This window comes from Dama dama, chromosome 7 (assembly GCF_033118175.1).
Source record: "Dama dama isolate Ldn47 chromosome 7, ASM3311817v1, whole genome shotgun sequence".
NCBI lineage: Eukaryota > Metazoa > Chordata > Mammalia > Artiodactyla > Cervidae > Dama > Dama dama.
The window spans coordinates 11921213-11934674 of record NC_083687.1 but is presented as its reverse complement, the minus strand read 5'-3'; the positions used below and the strand labels follow the sequence as shown (position 1 = coordinate 11934674).

The following is a 13462-nucleotide window of genomic DNA, read 5'->3' as shown; positions in this document are numbered from 1 at the left end:
ACTTGGATGGTAGAATGGTCAACAGATATCTAAGGAATTCCAAGAGACTGGAATACAAAAAATGGGACTCTCCAAGTCTAAATTTATCTAAAATTATTCCAAAATAGAAAAAAAAAATTTTTTTTAAGTGAGTCTTTGGATAGAAGTAGTTATGACCAATCTAGACAGCATATTAAAAAGCAGAGACATTACTTTGTAAACAAAGGTCCATCTAGTCAAGGCTATGGTTTTTCCAGTGGTCATGTATGGATGTGAGGGTTGGACTATAAAGAAAGCTGAGCGCTGAAGAACTGATACTTTTGAACTGTGGTGTTGGAGAAGACTCTTGAGAGTCCCTTGGACTGCAAGAAGATCCAACCAGTCCATCTTAAAGGAGATCAGTCCTGGGTGTTCATTGGAAGAAGTGATGCTGAAGCTGAAACTCCAATACTTCGGCCACCTGATGTGAAGAGCTGACTCACTGGAAAAGACCCTGATGCTGGGAAAGATTTAGGGCAGGAGGAGAAGGGGATGACAGAGGATGAAATGGTTGGATGGCATCACCAACTCAATGGACATGTGTTTGGGTGGACTCTGGGAGTTGGTGATGGACAGGGAGGCCTGGCGTGCTGCGGTTCATGGGGTCACAAAGAGTTGGACACGACTGAGTGACTGAACTGAACTGAGCACACCAAATTCTGAGCAAGAAAAAGAGAAACAGGGTTTCCTTGGTAGCTCAGCAGTAAAGAATTCACCTGCCAATGCAGGAGTCACAGGTTTGATCCCTGGTCCAGGAAGACCCCACATGCCTCAGAGCAACTAACCCCATGCGCTACAACTACTGAGCCTGTGCTCTGGAGCCTGGGAGTCACAACTATTGAGCCCACAGGCCACAACGACTGAAGCCTGCGTGCCCTAGAGCCCGTGTCCTGCAATAAGAGCAGCCACCACAATGAGAAGCCCATGCACTGCAATGGAGAGTAGCCCCCACTCGCCAGCAATGAAACCCGCCCAGCAATGAAGACCCAGCACAGCCATAAATGAAGAAATCAAATTATTTTTTAAAAAGAAAAACAAATCCACGCTTACTTTCAAATGGTTCTAGGGACTTCCCTGGTGATCTAGTGGCTGAGACTCCAAGCCCCCAGTGGAGGGGGTCCAGGTTCAATCCCTGGTCAGGGAACTAGACCCCACACACTACAACTAAGACCTGGTAGAGCCAAATAAAGAAATACTGTTACAAAATGGTCCTAAACCAAAGTACAGAGATAGAGAAATGCATTAACTAAATTTAAGTAAAAAGAATACAAATATTCACTATACTATTTTCATGTTTTTTTTTTAAAGTAAAAAGATAGGGGGAAAGAAGAGAAAATGTAGGAATAAGAACAGAAATAAGATGTATAATTTTCAGACTAGTAAAGAGAATAAAAAAAAACCCAATCGGGGCTCCTCTGGTGGCTCAGTGGTAAAGATTTCACCTGCCAATGCAAAAGATATGGGTTCGATCCCTGATCCAGGAAGATCCACAAGCCACCGGGGGCGGAAAGAAAATCTCAAACAGAAGGCAGGAAAGGAGAAAAACAAGCAAAAAAGGAAAGCATATTAAAAGTACTCAAAGACATGGTAATATATTTAAGTTAAACTCATTTAAGACATTTTCAGATCTGACTTAAAATTTTAAATCCAGCCACATTCTGTTTATGAAAGAAACTCCTAAAACACCATGACACAAAAAGGTTGAAAATACAAGGAAAATAACAACCACAAGCTGCGGGAGCACTAGTGTCATCAGACTTTAAGGCAAAAAGCAGGAAAGATAAGATTCGGTGACTGATTAAAAGGGACATGGAGGGCAACCATCAGGTGACTAAGGGCATGGAGATGCTCCCGGTAAGGCGGGGGCTACGGGGAGAGCAGGTCTGGCGGAGAAGGGGTAGAAGGCCCCCGATGCACACACGCAGGCGGGGGCAAGGAAGAAGAATCAGGGCAGCACAGAGAGAAAGAGGGAAGACGGAAGCTTCATCCCCCAGAGGGCAGGGCCCATGTCTTTCTGCTGCATCTTTCCGGAGCCTAACAAGGTACGAGGCTCAGAGCAGGCCCTGGTAACTGCGTGAGCAGTAAGAAAACAATACCCACGTAGGTGAGGACCAAACAAGAGAGGTGTCTGGGCTGCAAGGAAAGACGCTATGCCATCTGTAAGGCCTGTGGTCTCCACGGTGACAGGGGCAGCATCTCACAGGGATGGGGGTGAGGGGGAGGAGGACTGGAGCAAGCTCCTGGGGAATGGGACGCGACACCCGTGAGCGATGGACAAAGGGTAACTATTGCTAGAGAGCCGTAACTGACTCCACGCAGGGCCCAGCTGTGCCTCCGACAAGCGCTGCTTTGGCCATCCAGCTCTTCCTTCGAATCCCAGTGCACAATCTGCAGACTTCGCCAAGAAACAAGCAGACACCACAACTCATCTTTGGAGAAAAGAACTGCTGTGAGATCACAGGCAAGAGGCTGCCGCCGTGACCCAGAGAGACCTGCCTCCACGTCCCTGGCCCCCGTCCTGGGCAGGCCCTCCTGGACAGGAACTGTGTGGACAGCAGCAGGGACTGCGGCCAGCGGTGACTCAGGCAGCGTGGGTGCCCGCCGCCTCCGGAGGGGGCAGCCCATGCCATCTGCGTCTGGCTTCCTGGAAGCGTTTCTTCATTTCTCCTTTTGCAGACCTGCAACTTCCAGAGTGACATCTCTCCTGATGACTAAAGAGGACATGTCAAGCAGCCGCTGGAACCCACGTCTTCTTACACACACCTGACCGACCCAACTTTACTCACTCCCCAACACCTCCACACTAGACAGGGGAAGTGGTCGGAGGGTGCCCCGGGGCAGGAGGGAGACAGGAAATGATGCAGCACCGCCCAGGGCCACAGTGAGGGCCCAGGAGGTCCGAGCTCCCGGCCACCACCGGCTCCCCAACAGGCGGGACTTCGGTGGCCCAAGGAAAGGGGCATGTGACTAAACTAACAAGTTCCCGGGTCAGAGAGTGTCAGATTTCAGACCACAGGACTTCCTCTCTTAAGTTAACTCAGATTCAAGGGAAGTGGGAGTCAAACTCTTGGAGACTATTGAGACAGGGTAAGTTAGTGTAACTCTCTAGAGTTTGGCAAAATTTATCAATCTCCTTACTTTTAAAAAATATTTATACATTTGGTGGCGGCGGGTCTTGGCTGCGTTCTGTGGCTCAGCGGTCGCTCTGCAGCAGGTGGGACCTCAGCTCCCCGACTAGGGACCAAAGCTGCATCCCCTGCACTGCAAGCTGGATTTTGAGCCACTGGGCCACGAGGGAGGTCCCAATATCCTTACTTCTGATTCATGCAAAGTGACACACACACACTCTCTCTCTCTTTTTAACTCTTTGGCTGCACTGCACAGCACAGTCTGGGACCTTAATTCCATGGCAGGGATGGAATCCGTGACCCCTGCACTGGAAGCGTGGCGTCTTAACCACTGGCCTGCCAGGGAAGCGCCTCTCTCTCTCCTTTAAAACCAAGTATCTACCAAATGCCAGGAATTATGCCAGGTAGTGGGTTAGCTCTTACCAAGGCAGACAACGTGACTGCCCTCAAAGAACTTCTGTTCCAGTCAGGGATTCAGGCAACAACCAGATAAGGTATCAACCAGAAAAGATACCAGGTATCTTATTAACCAATCAGGTAAGATGAATTTTGAGTGTGGGAAGTAGTACATATAATAGCAAATGATGAGAACCAACCTAAATGTCCATCAGCAGAATTGGTTAAATAAGCTCAGATAAACTCCTAAGAAGGGACACTGCTCTGCTTAAAAATGCATTCTTGAAAACTATATTCAAATTTCTAGTGATATGAATATTTAAAGCAGGTTTCAAAACAGCATTACAATTATGTTCAGTGCAAGAACCCAACCACACAAGACCGCATTAACATATGACCCCATTTATACAAAATGTCCAGAGCAGGCAAATCTGTGGAAACAGAAAGTAGATTGGAGATTGCCTGGGTCAGGGGAGGGGTGCATGGAGACAGTGAACATTAATGGATGCAAGATTTCCTTCTGAGATGAGAAAAGGTTCTAAAATTAATTACGGTAATGGTTATACAACTTTGCAAATATACTGCAAACCATCAAATTATACATTTTAAATGGATGAACTTCATGGTATACGGATTATACTCCAACAAAGCTGCTGAATAACAGTATCACGATATGACTTCAACTTGGTTTTTCAAAAAGAGGGTTTTGTGGGAATTCCTTGGCTGTCCAGAGGTTAAGACTCTACACTTCTGCCTGGGTTTGATTCCTGGTGGGAGAACCAAGATCCTGCATGTTGTGTGGCTGGGCACAAAATAAAAACAACAAAAAGAGGGTGTATGAAGGGGTATATGTATGGGAGAGAGAGAGAAAGCATGGAAATGCTCAAACCATTAACTGAGCGATTTTCTGAGAGGAAGGTTCTGGGTAATTTATGTTTCCCTCTATATTTTCCAAATATTCTAAAATGTAGGCATTAGTTTAACTGACACAAGAAATCAGCCTGGGTTTTCAAATCTTCAAGGGGAAAGAAGATAGAAGGCACAGAGCCAGAAGGCTCCAACTGTTGTGCTAGCTTGGATGTATCAAGGGGAGTCCTGTTCTTTGCACCAAAGATAACCAGACAGCTCAGCAAAGGAATTTTATATTCCAGATAAATGAGACCAAGTGGGCCCTGGTTAAGGATCTCTTGGGCACTGGTAGAGCTAGCTCCCTTCTGTGAACACTTTAAAATGAAACCAGCAGTCACCAGAGAGCTCACATACTACCAAAGAATGCAGAAGAGGGTGATCTGAGCAGATGCAGTCTGAAACCTGGAGGCTGTCAGAAGTCACAACCACACGCCTGGTTGCAATGTGTGAGGCCCTCAGGATAATCTCTCAGGTCCCACTTGAACTGCTCTGATTAGTGACTTCAAAGGCGCCTTTCTGAAAAGTCAGTGGTTATCCAACCAGGCTGCCCACTCTGGTCAATGGGTAGCTTTAAAACGCAGATCCTTGGACTTCATTCCTGGAAATTCTAATTTCCAGGAGAAATCAGAGGCCTGAGACAAGGCCCAGGAAACTACATTTCTCCCAAAACTCCCTAGTGAATCTGCCAGCTGAGTCTTGTCTGGGAATCACTGGACTAGACACCCCCTGGGACGACGTGCAACAGGGCCCGTCTGCACATCTGGCGGCCCTGCCGGGATCCCACGGGCCAGCATAAAATGCAGGAGGGGAGGCTCAGCGGGGAAATTCCGCGCGTGTTCCACAGTCAGTGCCGAAGAGCCTGGGGGACAGCCAGCAGATCCCCAAGACAAAGCCAATGCTAGAAGGTTCTCTTGGACACAGTGATCTGAGATGCTAACCTGTGAAAAAGAGGTAACAAGTGCAACTTCTGGGCTTCCCTGGTGGGTCAGTGGTAAAGAATCTGCCTGTAATGAGAGACGTGGATTCGATCCCTGGGTTGGGAAGATCCCCTGGAGAAGGAAATGGCAACCCACTCCAGTATCCTTGCCTGGAAAATCCCATAGACAGAGGAGCCTCATGGCTACAGTCCATGGGGTTGCAAGAGTCAGACATGACTTAGCGACTAAACAACAACAACAGTGCAACTTCTGCTCTGGGAGGTCAAAATAGAAATTAGTTCCTTCCAACGACACACGCGAGCCAGCAAGCTTTGCAGGCTCCAAGGAGTAGGAAGGAAGCAGAAAGGGATGCAGTGTGGTGTGGCAGAGAGAGCCCTGGGTCTGAGTCACAGCCGTGGGTTCAAATCCCTACTCTGCACCATCACCGTCAGTGGTTAAAGACGGCACCCTTGCTGTGACTCCCTCCTTGAATCCGGCTGGTCCAGGACCTGCTCTGAATGTGGCAGGGGCCCCCACTCAGACAGCTGAGGAAACGAAAACCCAGTGTTCTAACAAATAACCTCCTCACAGAACCCTCTGACCAGGAGCTCCCACTTTTAGCGCCCTTCTCGGCCAGGGGCATGTCTCCATATACCAGGTCTGGGGACTATTTACGATCCGCGTTAACGGGGAAGGACCCTGCCAGCAGGCACCCAGCGTTCCAGGATGACTCACCGTCCCTCGCCACAGCCTCGTCCCCCCTGGCCTCCCTTCTTGCAGTTACAGTGTCATCTTTGTTCTGGCCACCTTGGGGCAAAACATCAGCCTCGCAGGCTCCGCTGTCTCCCTTCAGCAGCCAGGGAAAGGCCAAGACTTGGCCTCCACACCTCTCCGCTCCCCCCGCCGCCAAAAGGCATGGTCCTCACGGAAGGCAGGTCTGAGAGTGCTCCTCTTCAGCGTGCTAGCTGCACGCCGTACATGAGTTTCTTAACCTCTCTCTGGGGCTTGGTCTCCTCAGCTGCAAACAATATACATCAGTAACACCTCCTTTTTGAGGTGGTTCCCCACATATGAGTCAAGAAAACACAACCAAAGTACATAGTACAGAGAAGGCGCTCCATACGAAGCAACTGTTACTACAGGCCAGAAACTTTCCCCCTCAGTCATTAATACAGACCTCTCCCAATCTAAGTCCCTGACTGGGTGTCACTCTCCATTTTGACCCCTCTGGTATGATCCGAGCAGGTTAATCATCCTAGATAAGAGCTACCACCTTACTCTCCTGCCCAAAGGCCTTCCACGGCTTCCATGTTCTCAAGTCAAGAGCTTCCCAGCCAGGCCTGTAAGAATGTCTACCTTCACGGCTCCAACAAATCCCTCGGCACCCTCCAAGCCAATCCCATTTTCATGGCAACTTGCTATGGGAGGTAGCCTTCGAAAATGACTCGCAAAAACACCCGCCTCCTAGTATTCAGGCCCTCGTGTAATAGCCTCTGACTCAGACACTGTCAGATCCTAAATGTTGTTTAAAGCTGATGCTGGGAAAGATCGAAGGCAGGAGGAAAAGAGGATAAGATGGTACTTGATGGCATCACGGACTCAGTGGACATGAGTTTGAGCAAACTCTGGGAGATGGTGAGGGACAGAGTAACAGGGTAGCCTGGCGTGCTGCAGTCCACGGCGTTGCAAAGAGTCAGACATGACTGAGAAACTAAACAAGAACTACAAAGCTGTGGGGTCACCTGTTATGAAGCAACAGATAATTCTCCCGATGTCCCCAATCACATCAGAGCCGTTGCTCTTTTACTCACAGTTGCCTCTCCTACAACATCTCTGCCTACCACAGTCCTGCCCAGCTTACAAGGCCCACCCCAGATGCTAAATTCTCACCTTGAGCCTTTCTTAGTTCAATTCAGTCACTCAATCGTGTCTGATTCTTTGCTACCCCATGGACTGCAGCACTCCAGGCTTCCCTGTCTTAAGGCTTTTGTAAAACCAGCAACTGTCAAACCAGCTTCCTCTCCCACACCTCACCACGGCATCTGTCGCATTGTATCCAAATCAATCTGTTTGTTATATTCATGTGCAAAAAGATCTGTCGAGGTTATTCAGGGCAGCAAAAGACTGGAAATCACCTGCATGCCCATCAATAAAGGAGAGGATGGCACACTCATGCAAGAGAGGAGGGAGCAGTGAAAAAGAATGAGGAAGCTCTCGTCATAAAAGAATGAGGAAGCTCTCGTCATACCGACATGCAAGGGTGGACAAGACACAATGGTGGACAAGACACAATGGGGGACAAGACACAATACGTGAAGCGAGGAGCAGACCAGTGCACACAGCAGTCATCTGCCTGGAAAGTGGTAACGTCATAACAGAAAAGAGGTGAGTACGCACACATACACCAAAGTGGCTAAGACGGCTGCCTCCGCCAGGGGTGCAAGGCAGCTGAGAGACGGCGGAGGGAAAGAGGATACCTTCTGAATTTTGTAGCATGTCAAGAATTTTCAATTCAAGGGACTTCCTGGTGGTCCAGCAGCTAAGACTCCTTGCTCCCAAGGCAGGGGCTCGGGTTTGGTCCCTGATCGGGGGACTAGATTCCACACTCTGCAACTAAAAGTTTGCGTGCCACAACCAAGACCTAGTGCAGTCAAATAAATATAATAAATAAATATTTAAAAAGAGAATTATCAATTCAAAAATAAGCAATTCCTCTAAGAAAAAGCTTTCCTGCTAAGATCACGAACAAGACAAGTATCTCCACTCTTAGCACTTCATTCAAATTGTACTGGAGATTCTAGGCAGGGCACTTAAGTGAGAAAAAGAAAAGTTATCTGGATTGGAAACTAAAAAGTAAAACTATCTCTATGAGCAGAAGACATGGTCTGATACATAGAAAATCCTAAGAAATCCACTTAAAAAAAATAGAACTAATAAATAAGTTCAGTAAGGTTGAAGTATACAAAATGAATATATAAAAATTAACTGTGCTTCTATACACTAGCAATGAAGCAGTAAGTCCAAAAGTCCAAAGTGTCTAATAAATACTAGAAGCAGGGACTTCCCTGGTGGTGCAGTCAGGAAGACTCTGCGCTCCCAACACAGGGGTCAGGGTTTGATCCCTGGTCGGGGAACTAGATCCCACATGCCGCAACTAACAGTTCACATGCTGTGACTCCACATCCTGCACGCTACAACAAAGACCTGGCACAGCCAAGTAAACAAATAATAAATAAAATAAATATTTTTAAAAAAGTGTACTAGAAGCAGAGGATAGAGGCAACGAAGGACAATAAATAGAAGACTTCCTGGAAACTCCAAAACATTTGTCTTTAGCAACTAAGGGCTCTACAGAAATTAAGGAAAGAAGACAAATACCTAGATATATTCTGGTGATACAGAGGCTTGCCAAGTGGCACTAGTGGAAAAGAACCTGCCTGCCAACACAGGTGACATAAGAGAGGTGGCTTCCATCCCTGGGTTGGGAAGACCCCCTGGAGTATTCTCAACCCATTCCAGTATTCTTGTTTGGAGAATCCAATGGACAGAGGAGTCTGGTGGGCCATAGTCCATAGGGTCGCAAAGAGTTGGACACGACTAAATCGACTTAGCACACATCCTGGTGACGTATCCTGAACTCCAAGAAAAAAGAAAATTCTTACATCTTTCAGAGAAGAAAAAAAAAAACAGATTACTTACAGAGGACTTAGAATCCAACTTCATATTGGATTCTTCTTATCCACTATTCATACTGAAACGTGCAGCAGTAACCCCAAAATTCTGATTCTGTATTCGACAGTGCTATCAATCAAGAGGGAGGGCATGGGTAGCTTTGGACACTGCTGCTGGGTAGGTAAGATGGTGCAGCCACTATGGTAAACAGTACGGTGGTTCCTCCAAATATTAAAAGTAGATTTATCATAAACCCAACAATTCTACTTCTGGGTACGTACCCAAAAGAACTGAACAAGGGGATGTGAACAGATATTTGTACATCCAAGTTTAGAGGAGTACATTCACAATAGCCAAAAGCAGAAAGTAACACATCAAAGGATCATCAACAGATGACTGGATAAACAAAATGTGGTACATTCCTACAATGGAATATTATGCAGCCTTAAAAACGAATGAAATTCTGACACATGCTACAACATAGTGAACTCTGAAGACGTTATAAGTGACATTAGCATTAGCATTAGTCGCTCAGTTGTGTCTGAGTCTTTGTGACCCCACGGACTGTAGCCCGCCAGGCTCCTCTGTCCATGAAATTCTCCAGGCAAGAATACTGGAGTGGGTTGCCATTCCCTTCTCCAGTAAGTGACATTAGTTAGTCACAAAAGGACAAATACTCTATGACTCCACTCATATGATGGATTTAGAGTAGTCAAGTTCATAGAGACAGAAGTCAGACTGGTGGTTGCCAGAGGCCTGGGGGAGTGGGGAATGGAGAGATTATTTAGGGTACAGAGTTTCATTCTTGCAAGATAGTTTCCAACTTTTCCTTTTGCCATGCTGTGTGGCTTGTGGGATCTTAGTTCCCCAATCAGGGACTGAGCCCAGGACCATAGCAGTGAAAACTCGGAGTCCTAACCACTGGATCACCAGGGCATTCCCATGTTTGCAAGATGAAAAAAGTTCTGGAGATGGATGGTGGTGATGGTTGTCAACACCGTGAAGGTACTTAACGCCACTCAACTTACATTTTAAAAAATGGCTAAAATGACAAAATTTTTGTTATGGATGTTTCACAATTAAAAATAAATACATAAAAAATAAATAAATACATACATAGTGCTCCCCTGGTGGCTCAGTGGTAAAGAATCTGCCTGCCAATGCAGGAGACACGAGTTCGAGCCCTGGTCCGGAAAGATCCCACAAGCTGTGGAGCATCTAAACCTGTGCACCACAACCGCTAAACCTGTGCTCTCGAGCCCGGGAGCCCCAGCTACTGAAACCTGTGCGCCCTAGAGCCTACGCTGAGCGACAAGCCAGCGCAGTGAGAAGCAGGAGAACTGTGAGGAAGGGCAGCCCCCGTCTGCAACAACAATGCAGCAGAGCCATAAGTAAATAAATGCAAAGCCAATAAACACAGTAAACAAACAAGAAGTGAGTGAGGGCATGATGAAGGCACTTTGGAAAACAGTTTGGTAGTTCCTCAAAATATTAAACAGAGAATTGCCATATGATCCAGCAATTCTACTCCTATAAATAAGCCCAAAAGAACTTACAACATATCCTTGCACAAAGCCAGTAAACGAGTGTCCACATAAGTCAAGAAAATGGAAATAACCCAAGTGTCCATCACCCAAAGAATGGATAAACTTTTTGTTTAAAAAGTGATATACACACAACGGAATATTATTCAGCCATAAAAAGGAATGAAATACCATTACATGTTAGAGCATGAATGAACCTTGAATACATTATGCCAACTGAAGAAGCTAGACACAAAAGGCCGCACACTGTATGATTCCATTTATGTGAAATGTCCCAAACAGGGAGACTCCCAGAGAAGGACAGCAGGTTAGCGGCTGACAGGGAATTGACGAGGGGAGGGTGGTATGAGGACTCAGCACTAATGCGTACAGAGTTTGCTCCAGGGCTAACAGAAATGTTACAGAATTAGATAGTGGCAATGACTGTACAACACAGTAAATCTCCCCAAACCACTAGAGTGCGTACATTAAAGAGGTGAATTTTATGTTATGTGAGGTGTACCTCAATTTTCAAATGCCACAGAAACGTACAGACGATCAAATAAGAGGAACTGCTCCCACCCTGCCTCGTGGCCCGGTGATTCAGAATCTCGGCCGGTCCGCCTGCCCTTCCCCTCCACCCCGGGTGCCCTGTGCTCCGGCTGCTCGCCAGGCCTTCACCTCCCCCTGACTCCCCACTTTCCACCTCGTGGGCAAGGCCTGCCCCTGCCCCATGGAACCCATGCCTCTCCTGGCAGGCGCCCACCATCACTCAGCCCCACCCAAGCGGGTCTGGAGGCTGAGACTGCAGCCCCCGGGGTCACCCCGGAGGAGCTGCCCAGGGCCCAGGACTGCGGTTAGGAGCGTGTGTCAGCTGAGGGATACGGTTTCAAGCAGGGACTTAATTATAGCTCAGGGGTGGAGGAGGGGTGAGGAGCACCGCAGGCTCCGAGGGGCTGCACAGGAAGCCACTCTGCTCTGCAGCCCAGGGGCCGGCCGCCAGGTCTCGCCAGGACTGGGCTCCTCTGGAGAACACGCATGACCCAGAGAGGCCCACAGGGACGCACAGAAATCATCCTGTTCACAAGCGTGAAGTCCTGGCCACCCCCCATGAAACACCAGTCTGTGTGCTGATCAGAGTGGTCCAGAAAAAGCTGAGATGCCAAGTGTCACCTACCCTCAGGGCTCAGAGGCCTCCTCCACCTAATGCCAGAGACCCCATTTTATTCAAGAGGAAGTGAAGGGGAGGGATGTTGTTCCTCCTGGAACACCCCAGCTTCAATTTCCACCAGGCTCTGAGTTGTCGTTTTAGAATGGAAGCTGAGCTGCCGATACTGAGGATGCCTAGGACATCTTCCCCCCATTCTGAGGATGCCGGGGACCTCTCCCCTGATTCTGAGGATGCCAGGGACATCTCCCCCGATTCTGAGGACGCCGGGGACATCTTCCCCAAGCCGGACTACGTGCTCAGATCCCCCCCACTGCCCAGGGAGGGGCCGTGGAGCAGGGTCGGGGGAGCACTGTGGCTGGGTGTGCCAGCGCTGTCAGACCACCCAGCCTAGGCACTGCCAGGTGGGGAAAGCAGACAGGCAGAGGTTCATGGCAAGAGCAGGGCCTGGGTGGAGGAGTGTCCCCTCAAGACATAATTCCTTCTCCCTTATTTCCCGCCCCCTTATATTAAACTTCAGGCCTCCTCCTGGCCACCTGGGGGCTACCTCAGCAGGAAGCCCCTACGGCCAGCTGTCAGCTGCCCTGACCCCTCGGCCCCGCCCAGCACTGAGTGTCTTCTCGCTGCTGCACAACGACGGCCAGGGACCCAGACTCTCCTATCTGTCACTCTTCTCCAGACCCCGCCCCAACCTGGGCGGACCCTTCCCATCTTCACTCTGGGTATTTTTTTTTCTGAGCTCTTGAGAGGTTTTTCTCTGAAAGCCATGAAAAGAAACCTTCAGACTGCAGGCAGTATCCTTTCCTGGGTTTGCATAGAAGGAAAAAGAAAGGCAGAGGGGTGGGGAGGGAGAGCAGATGGGGGATGGATGCGGAGAGGCAGAGACACACCTCACGCACCTCCCTGCCATCCACCCTTCAAGCAACTACATCAACAGATGGCTCTTCCCAAATGCCTCTCTTTGGGCAAAATGCCCTTCTTTGCACACTCAAAAGGCAAGGAAGGTCAGAGAGCAGAGACATAATGAAACCACCCGAAAAATGGGAAAGGCAACTCATGAAACTGAGAATCAATGCACCATTTTTGAGAGAAAAAAAAATTAGGTATACACAATACTAAAATCTCAAAGAACAGTCCCTGGCTTGTGAGAGATTGTTACCCACATTCTTCACCAAAAAATAATATTCATTAACTGATAGATGAATGAATGAACATAGATCAAAATTTATAGCAGTCACTTACAGATGGCTTAATCATGTTTGATTATTTTGGTCCTACCTCTTGGCTTATGGGATCTTAGTTCCTGGACCACGGATTGAACCTGGGGCCCCGAGAGTGAAAGTGCTAAGTCCTAACCACTAGACTGCCAGGGAATTCCCTAGACATGACTTTTAAAATTTTCCTTTGAAGTATAGTTGATATACAATATTATATTAGTTTCACATGTACAGCATAGTGATTCAGTACTTTTGCAGATTATACCCCATTATAATTTATTAGAAGATAATGGCTATAATTCCCCGTGCTATACAATATACCCTCGTTGCTCAAACAGTTTATATATAGTAGTCTGTATCTTTTAATCCCATGCCCCTAATTTGTCCTTTCCTCCCTCCCCTCTCCTCTTTGGTAACCAAAATTTGTTCTCTGTATCTGCAAGTCTGTTTCTGCTTTGTATATACATTTATTTGTAGTACTTTTTAGATTCCACATATAAATCATGTCACACAG

General features: G+C 47.7%; 2 protein-coding genes across 2 annotated transcripts in view; one reads left to right on the top strand and one right to left on the bottom strand.

Moving 5' to 3' along the window:
• The window catches only part of LOC133059997 (uncharacterized), a 48955-nt gene that overhangs the window by 16729 nt on the left and 18764 nt on the right, over nt 1-13462 (top strand). The gene's annotated exons all lie outside the window — the stretch shown is intronic.
• Nucleotides 1-13462, bottom strand: part of PPARD (peroxisome proliferator activated receptor delta) — an 84678-nt gene that overhangs the window by 52778 nt on the left and 18438 nt on the right. The window lies entirely within an intron of this gene.